At 41.0% G+C, this 9202-nt stretch overlaps 1 pseudogene; it reads left to right on the top strand.

Annotated features, from left to right (window-relative positions):
• Positions 1-1597: 1597 nt before the first annotated feature.
• On the top strand, positions 1598-3552 carry LOC111526561 (annotated as a pseudogene).
• The last annotated feature ends 5650 nt before the right edge of the window (positions 3553-9202 follow it).

Below are 9202 nucleotides of genomic sequence, written 5' to 3'. Positions count from 1 at the left end.
ATCACTTGAACCTGGGAGGTGGAGGTTGCAATGAGCCGAGATCGCACCACTGCACTCCAGCCTAGGCGACAGAAAGAGACTCTGTCTCAAAAAAAAAAAAAAAAAAGAAATAGAAAAAGAAAAGAAATACCACTTACAAATTTTAAGAATTCAAAACAGAACAAAGATTATATAAAAATATGTTTATAACAGTAGCATTTAGTGTCCTTAAAATTGGAAACAATCTAGTTAACCAATGTTTAAAAATAGTTCAATAAATTGTCTTATGTAAATATTTGATGGATGATTATGCAACCATAAGAACTATATTAGTCAGAAAGTTTTTATGGAATAAATTTAAAAGACAAGATATGTGCAGCATAATCTCAACTATGTACAAAATATATAGAAAGAAATATATAGAAATATGTGGAAAGAAGATGGGACAAAAAGATCCCATTAATAATAGCCACCAAAAAAATGTTTTAAACCTGGGATCAAACTGTATGTGTGACGCCAACACAAAGCCAAATATTCACTGGAAGACATTTTTAAAACCTGAGTATATGAAAAGGTGTACCATGGTCCCTGATGGGACGACTCAATATTGGAAAGATGCCATTTTTACCCAAATATTTGATAAACTCAATGTAATTCCAATCAAAATTACAACAGGATTTTCAATGAAATTAACATGTTAATTTTAAAATGCATCTGGAAGAATAAATACTTAAGAAGAGCTGGGACTTTTTTTGTTTTGTTTTGTTTTGTTTTTTTTGAGACAAAGTCTTGCTCTGTCACCCAGGCTGGAGTACAGTGGTACAATCTTGGCTCACTGCAACCTCTGCCTCCCGGGTTCAAGTGATTCTCCTGCCTCAGCCTCCCAAGTAGCTAGGATTACAGGTGCATGCCACTATGCCCAGCTAATTTTTGTATTTTTAGTAGAGATGGAGTTCGCCATGTTGGTCAGGCTGGTCTCCAACTCCTGAGCTCAAGCAATCCGCCGGCCTTGGCCTCCCAAAATGCTGGGATTACAGGCATGAGCCACTGAGCCCAGTAGGGACTTTTTTTAAGCACAATGAGGAACCTCATCCTACCAGGTATCAAAATATTTTATATAGGCCACTGCCCCTGGCTAAAAATAAATAATAAACAAACAAGCCATATTATACAACAACAGTAATTAGAGTATGGTATTGGCTCACAAACAGAAAAATGGATAAATGAAAGAGAATAGATCATCAGCTACTGGCACAAGCGTGTGTGGAAACATTTCAAATAATTGAGAATGGGTGTCAGGACAACTGGTTATGCATTTAAGAAAATAAGATATATCTGGCAACAGGACAAAACTCCATCTCTACAAAAATGGTGCAAAACTTAGCTGGTCATGGGGGCGCACATCTTTAGTCCCAGCTACCCAGGAGGCTGAGGCAGGAGGATCACTTGAGTCCAGGAGGCAGAGGTTGCAGTGAGCCGAGATCGCTCCAGCCTGGGCGACAGAGCAAGACCCTGTCTCAAAAACAAACAAACAAACAAACAAAACAAAAACAAAAGAACAAAAAACAAAACAACAACGTCACACCATTCAAAAATAAATTAACTCCTTCTGACTGGTATGGACCAAGTTCGGAAGCAGCAAGCAGGGTGAGGCCAATGTGGCTAGGAATGCATAGCTGGAGGCACACAGGAGGCAGACAGCACGGCAGGGACATTTGTTATTTACAAGGGTATTACAAGAAAATTAGGAAATATATTAAGGATGGTGAGAATGGGTTTCTCTGTGTTGGAGAAGGGAGAAGCCTAAACTGAACCTTATGGTGCTGGGTTGGAGAAATCAGTGTGTTTTGTATGTCTATTTCCTGGTTTCGATGCTTGTGCTGAGTTTAGGTAAGATAATGCCCTTGTTTTTAGGAAATATACACTGAAGTATTTAGAGTTAAGGGCTTCGTTTCCTCAATTACTCTCAAATGCATCAGAAAAAATATCTAGTATGTATATAGTGTATAGGTAGGGTGGAGGAGAGAGAAGAGATGAAGCAAATGTGATGAAATGATAACAATTAGGGGATCAAGGTGAAGACATTATGGGAGTTCATTGTGCCATTCTTGCAACTTTTCTGTAAGTTTGAACTTATTTCAAAATATAAAGTTTGAAAAATAAATTCCGGATGTATCAAATCTAAATAATTCTCTTTCTTGGAACCCATCCCCCCAAATACTCTCGCGTATACACAAATATATGAGTCCTTATTTCAACATTCTTGATCATAAAGAAAAGTTAGATATATAGGAATATGCTTCAGTAGGAAATGGTTTGATAAATTGTAAAATGTTTATACCATGGAATGTTGTGTAGGCCTTAAAAAGAGTGGCAGGGCACGGTGGCCCACATCTGTAATCCCAGCACTTTGGGAGGCTGAAGCAGGTGGATCACGGGGTCAGGAGTTTGAAAAAAGCCTGGCCAGTATGGTGAAACCCGGTCTCTACTACAAATATAAAAATTAGCTGGGCTTGGTGGCACATGGCTGTAATCGCAGCTACTCAGGAGACTGAGGCAGGAGAATCACTTAAACCTGGGAGATGGAGGTTGCAGTGAGCCGAGATCATGCCACTCTTCTCCAGCCTGGGTGATAGAGTGAGACTCTGTCTCAAAAAAAAAAAAAAAAAAAAAAGAATAAAGTAGACCAGGCACAGTGGATCACACCTGTAATTTTAACACTTTGGGAGGCTGAGGCAGGAGGATCGCTCGAACTCAGGAGTTTGAAGCCACCCTGGACAACATAATGAGAACCCATTTCTACAAGAAATTTTAAAAAATTAGCCAGGCCTGGTGGTGCACACCTGTAGTCCTAACTACTCAGGAGGCTGAGGTGGGAGGATCACTTGAGCCCAGGAGGTTAAGACTGCAGTGAGCTGTGATTATGCCACAGCATTCCAGCTCTAACCTGGGCAACAGGGCAACATCCTGTCTCAAATAAATAAATAAATGAACAAACAAACAAACAAAATAAGTAAGATTTATATGTACTGACATGGAAAGATCTTGAAAATATAGTTAAATGCAAAAACAAGTGGACCAATAGAATATGATCCCATTTATGGTTTTTTTTTAAGTTTTAAAAAAATTGCTATGGGGTAGCATGTGTGTGCACATACATGTGTATCTGTGCTTACAGACACATAGAAAATGGTCTGAAAGAACACACATTAAGAATCTGCTGAGCTCGCATGTGCGGGAGATGGGGCCCCGTGGCTTCCCCCTGCGCCTCCAGGCCACCCAAGTCCGCACCTGCCCTGTGGAGTTCAACCCCCACTTCGTGGGCCTGTGATACCCAAGGTGGAGTGGGCGGTATTCCTGGAGGTGGCTGATAACTTGCGCCTGCTCCAGGTGCCTAAAGGGCCGGTTGAGGGATATGAGGAGAACGAAGAGTTTCTGAGGACCACGCACCATCTGCTGCTGGAGGTGGAAGTGATGGAGGGCACCTTGCAGGGCCCGGAGTCTGGATGTATGTTCCCCATCAGCCACAGGATCCCCAACATGCTGCTGAGTGAAGAGGAAATTGAGAGTTGATTGTGCCAGGCGCCAGTTTTTCTTGTTATGACCATGTGTATTTTTGTTGATGTATGCCATTTCTGAATTCTGCCATGCATGTCCCCAACCCTTGAGCCAATGACACACCAAACACACAGTGTTCTTGAGCTCAATCGTGTATACATATTTTTCTCATGAAAGGTTCAAAACCAAAAAAAAAAAAAAAAAAAAGAACACACATTAAACTGTTAGCAATGGTTAACTCTAGAGAAGGAGAATGGTACTATTCTTTCCCATTTTTCCATAGTGGCCATGTAATCCTTTAATTACCAGTTGAAAAACAGCCTAAGTACAAAAAGGCAGGAATATGTACAATACATTCTCAAAAGATTTCCCCTCAAGTTGATCACAGTATTTAGTGTTGGGAATTATCTTTATATACGTGTAAAATTCCTAGTCCAGATCCCACATATAGGGAATCGGCCTTCCAATGGACTGTGCCTGGGTACACTTTATCATTCACTTAACAGAGGATTAGGCAGCCTGCTGAGCCACTCCCTACTTGCTGGGCGACAGTCCAGAAGTGAATTCCCTTGCAGCTTTCCAAAAGGAGGTCAAACAAGTCCTCAGGGACTCTCAATGGAAAGAAGTTGCCAAAGGCTAAATTTGGCATCCAAGTCAGGCCCTGGACTGGGATAAACTTGTGCCAGCACTTTTCACTTATGCTTTCAAGACCTTGATCAGAATAGGCAGAACTAGACAGCTCTTTCCAAGAGCAGCTTAGCAGCCCAAACTAGAAAAACTTACCCAAGCTAGAGTTTTGGGGTGAACCTGAAACTGTAAAATTCTTTCTCTACCTCCTTGACTTCTATCATCTCTTATTTGAAGGGATAATTCTTGCCAACCTGATCAGAGCCCCATTTTAGCCCTATTCAAGACAGAAAAGGAAGGCTGGTATAGTTTTATATTTCTCCCCCTACCACCTACTCCCCGGCTTTTTAGGTGTAACTGACCAGTTTTGCATTTCATTTGTCTTGTTTGGTCTTTTCATACAATATTTTACTGAATGGTAATTCACAAACCGTAAGAATAATCATTTAAAGTGTATAATTCAGTGACTTTTAGAATATTCACAGAGCTGTGTAACTGCCGCCACAATAGATTTTAGAGCATTTTCATCACCCCAAAAAGAAGCGTTTTACCCATTAATGGTCACTTCCCATTTCTGCTTCCTAGCCCTAGGCAACTGCTAATGTACATTCTATCTCTATAGCTTTGCCTATCTGGACATTTAATATCAGTAAAATGATTCAATATGTGGTCTTTTGTGTGTGGCTTCTTTCACTGAGCATAATGTTCTTGAGTTTCCTCTGTGATGTAACATGTGTCAGTACTCCATTCCTTTTTGTGGCTGTATAATATTCCATTGTATATCTATATCACATTTTATTTATTCATTTATCAGTTGAACAACAGTTGAGTTGTTTCCACTTTTGGGCTATTATGAATAATGCTGCTATGAACACTTACATCCAACTTTTTGTGTGGACATACATTTTCAATTCTCTTGGATATATACTTAGAACTGCTGGGACATATGGTAACTGTATTTAACTTTTTGAGGGACTGCCAAGTTGTTTTCCAAAGCAGCTGCACAAGTTTGCATTCCCATCAGCAATGTATGACACTTCCAATTTCTCCACATCCTCGCCAACACTTGATGTTCTCTGTCCTTTTGATTATAGCTCTCCTATCGGGTATAAAGTAGTATTTCTTTGTGGTTTTGATTCACATTTCCCAAATGATGTTGAACATATTTTCTTTCAATCTCTGGTAAATAAGAGAACGTATTTTCATGTGCTTATTGACCATTTGTATGTTTTCTATTTTTTATTCTAAGTGACTGTTTTCTTAATTTTGTTTTCAGATTTTTCATCACTAGTGCATAGAAATACAATCGCTTTTGTACACTAATTTTGTATCTTCCAACCTTGCTGAACCTGTTTGTTAGCTCAATAGTTGTTTTTGTTTTGTTTTTGAGGCTAATTATCTTGATTAAAAATGTTGCTCAGCCAGGATGAGCCCTCAGCTGCTGTGTCCTACCAGATCTGCTTTTCCCTACTCATTACCCGCTTTCTGTTATCTCTAGGAGGGAAGGCTTGGTGCATTTCTTTTGAAACTTTGCCTGCCCCTGACCTGCCTTTCTCCAATCTGTGTCAGGTGTTTCTTTGGCTACTAATCCTATGTAATTAAAGATTTTGCCACCACTTACCATAATACAGAAACTGCTAATACCATTTGCTAGGGAACAAAGACTGCAATAAATTCCTCATCTGCCACATCTTCATAAATATCATTTCATGCATCTGTTCATTTACTGCCATAAAAACCTAGGGTTTATGTGGTCTGGTGTTGGTGTCACTGCACCACCAATATGATGTTCATCATTATTGTCAACAAGTGCTATCTTAGTTCATTCAGACTGCTATGACAAAATACTATAAACTGGGTAGATTATAATAGCAGAAATTTATTTCTCATTATTCTAGAGGCTGGGAAGTCCAAAATCAAGGTGCCAGCAGATTCTATGTCTGGTGAGGGCTTGTTGTCTGGTTCAAGGATGGAGACTTCTTGCTGTGTTTTCACACGGTAGAAGAGGTGAGGGTTCTCTCTAGAGTCTTTTGTAAGGACAAGAATTCCATTCACAAGGGCTCTGCCCTCATGACCTAACCACCTTCCAAAGTCCCCACCTCCTGATACTCTCACCTTGGGGGTTAGGATTTCAACATAGGAATTTTTGGGGAACACAAATATTCAGACCATAGCAAGCCACAAAGAGGGGAGATCCCAAAGAGGATTCCACCTCTTCAGACCATGGAGTAACCACAGACGCAAATATTCCATACTGGCAGAAGAAAGTGAACCAGGGGTAAACTGGAAATATGCCTTCAAGCTACCCTCCACTAAGCCAAAGATGAATTGTGTAGTAATTGCTACTATAAAACATAATATTTTAAATTGCCATCTAAATAAAGTATGATGCAGCCATCAAAAAGAATAAGGGGGCTGGGTGCAGTGGCTCATGCCTGTAATCCCAGCACTTTGGGAGGCCAAGGTGGGCAGATCACTTGAGGTCAGAAGTTCGAGACCAGCCTGGCTAACATGGTGAAACTCCATCTCTACTAAAAATTAAAAAAAAATAAAAAAAAAAAAGCCAGGTGTCGTAGCGCACTCCTGTAATCCCAGCTACATGGTAGGCTGAGGCACGAGAATAGCTTGAACCTGGGAGGCAGAGACTGTGGTGAGCCGAGGTTGCGCCAGTGCACTCTAGCCTGGGCAACAGAGCAAGACTCGAGAAGGAGAAGGAGAAGACACTTTATATAAAACAATTTTCAAGATACACTATTTTGTAAAAAAGAAAATTATAGAAGTCTATGTTGTATTAGTTTTCTACTGCTACTACAGAAAATTAACACAAACTTAGTGGCTTAAAACTACACAAATTTATTACCTTATAATTCTGTAGGTCAGAATCTAGTACAAGTCTCACTGGGCTAAAAATCAAGGTGTCAGTAGGACTGTGTTCCTTTCTGGAGGCTTCCTTGTTCATTCAGATGTTGGCACGATTCAGTTCCATGCAGTTGTAGGATTGAGGCCTCAGTTCTCTTGAGAGCTTTCAGCTTGGTGGAGGTGAAAGGTTTGAGGGCTTCTCTCTTAGCTCCCAGAGACCTCTCTCTGGTCCTTGGATACAGTCTCCCCTATTTCAAAACTAACAACCAGGCATCCAATCCTTTCACACCGCCATCTCTCTAACTCTTCTTCTGTTGTCACAGCTGGGACTTTTAAGGACTCATGTGATTAGACTGGACCCATCCAGAAAATCCTGGCAAGGAAATAGGGGAGACTGCAGAGTGACAGTTAATGTCACTGTTAAGGGACAAGTTAAAGGGATTTCTTTTTTGGGTGACAAAACATTTTGGAATTAGATAGTGGTGATGGTTGTATAACTGAATATACCAAAAGCCACTGAATATACTAAAATAGTGGATTTTATGGTATGTTAATTATATCTCAATTTTTAAAAGTATTAAAAACTATTTGCAGCCGGGCACAGCGGCTCACGCCTGTAATTCCAGCACTTTGGGAGGCTGAGGTGGGCAGATCACTTGAGGTCACGAGTTTGAGACCAGCCTGGCCAACATGGTGAAAACCCATCTCTACTAAAATACATGAATTAGTTGGGCATGGTGGTGCGTGCCTTTAGTCCCAGCTACTTGGGAGGCTGAGGCAGGAGGAGGCAGAGGTTGCAGTGAGCCGAGGTAGCGCCTCTGCTCTCCAGCCTGGGTGACAGAGCATGACTCTGTCTCAAAAAAACAAAACAGAAAACAAAAAACATTTGCATATATTTATTTTAGAGACAGGGTTTCACTCTGTCACCCAGGCTGGGGTGCAGTAGGGTGCAATCATAGTTCACTGCCGCCTCAAACTCCTGGGCTTAAGCAATCCTCCCACCTCAGCCTCCAAGTAGCTGGGACTACAGGCATGCACCATCATGCCCGGCTAATTTTTGTTTTAGAGTCAGTCTTGCTATGTTGCCCAGGCTTGTCTTGAACTCTTAGCTTCAAGTGATCCTCCTGCCTCAGCCTCCCAAAGTCCTGGGATTACAAACATGAGCCACTGCACCTGACTGAAAACTGTTTTTAAAAGTGTAAGCTGATCTATTCAGTTCAAATATAATGTCATCATTTCCTTTGAGTTCAACAATTTTTAATTGGCATTGTAGATCCTGAGATACAAAGACGAAAAGACTTTGTCTCTGCCTTTCAAGAGCCCAAAGTCTAAAAGTGGGGAGAATCACATGAACAGTTCGTTTTAATTAAACTTTGTTAGGACTTAAAGAGAGGTGTTCTTTGGGACCACAGGGGTCATACTAGGTAGACTGGGCTTTATTTTAAAAGCAGTCGGCCAGGCATGGTGGCTCATGCCTATAATGCCAACACTTTGGGAGGCCGAGGCGGGTGAATCATTTGAGGTCAAGAGTTCGAGACCAGTCTGGCCAATATGATAAAACCCTGTCTCTACTAAAAATACAAAAATTAGCCGCATGTGGTGGTACACGCCTATAATCTCAGCTACTCGGGAGGCTGAGGCAGGAGAATTCCTTGAACCTGGGAGGCGGAGGTTGCTGTGAGCCGAGATCACGCCACTACACTCTAGCCTGGGTGACAGAGCAAGACTCTGTCTCAAAAACGAAAACGAAAGCAAAAACAAAACAAAACAAAACAGCAGTCTCTATTGGGAACCATGGAAGGTTTTTAAACTGGAGATTGACATGATTAGTTTGTGTTTTAGACATATCATCCTGGAAGTTGTTTAGAAGACTGATGTGAAGGCAGCAGGGCTAGTATCAGAGAGATCAGTGAGGAGACAATTGTAGTAGTTTGGGTGATAAATGATGGAAGCTTGAATGAAAAGCAGTGGTGATAAGAATGAAGAGGAGGAGGTCAGATTCAATAAATATTTGATAGATAAAATTCTGTGGGACTTAGTGTGATGAGCAATGAGGAAGCTGGAGACGTCTAGGATGGCTCGCAGATTTCTAGTTTGGATCACTGGGTGGATGGTGGTGCCATTAACTGAGAAAAGGAATATGGAAAGAGGTTTGCAAGCTGAAATAAAGAGGTAGTTT

The sequence above is a fragment of the Piliocolobus tephrosceles genome, chromosome 16 (assembly GCF_002776525.5).
Source record: "Piliocolobus tephrosceles isolate RC106 chromosome 16, ASM277652v3, whole genome shotgun sequence".
Lineage (NCBI taxonomy): Eukaryota > Metazoa > Chordata > Mammalia > Primates > Cercopithecidae > Piliocolobus > Piliocolobus tephrosceles.
This window is presented reverse-complemented; position numbering and strand designations above follow the sequence as displayed.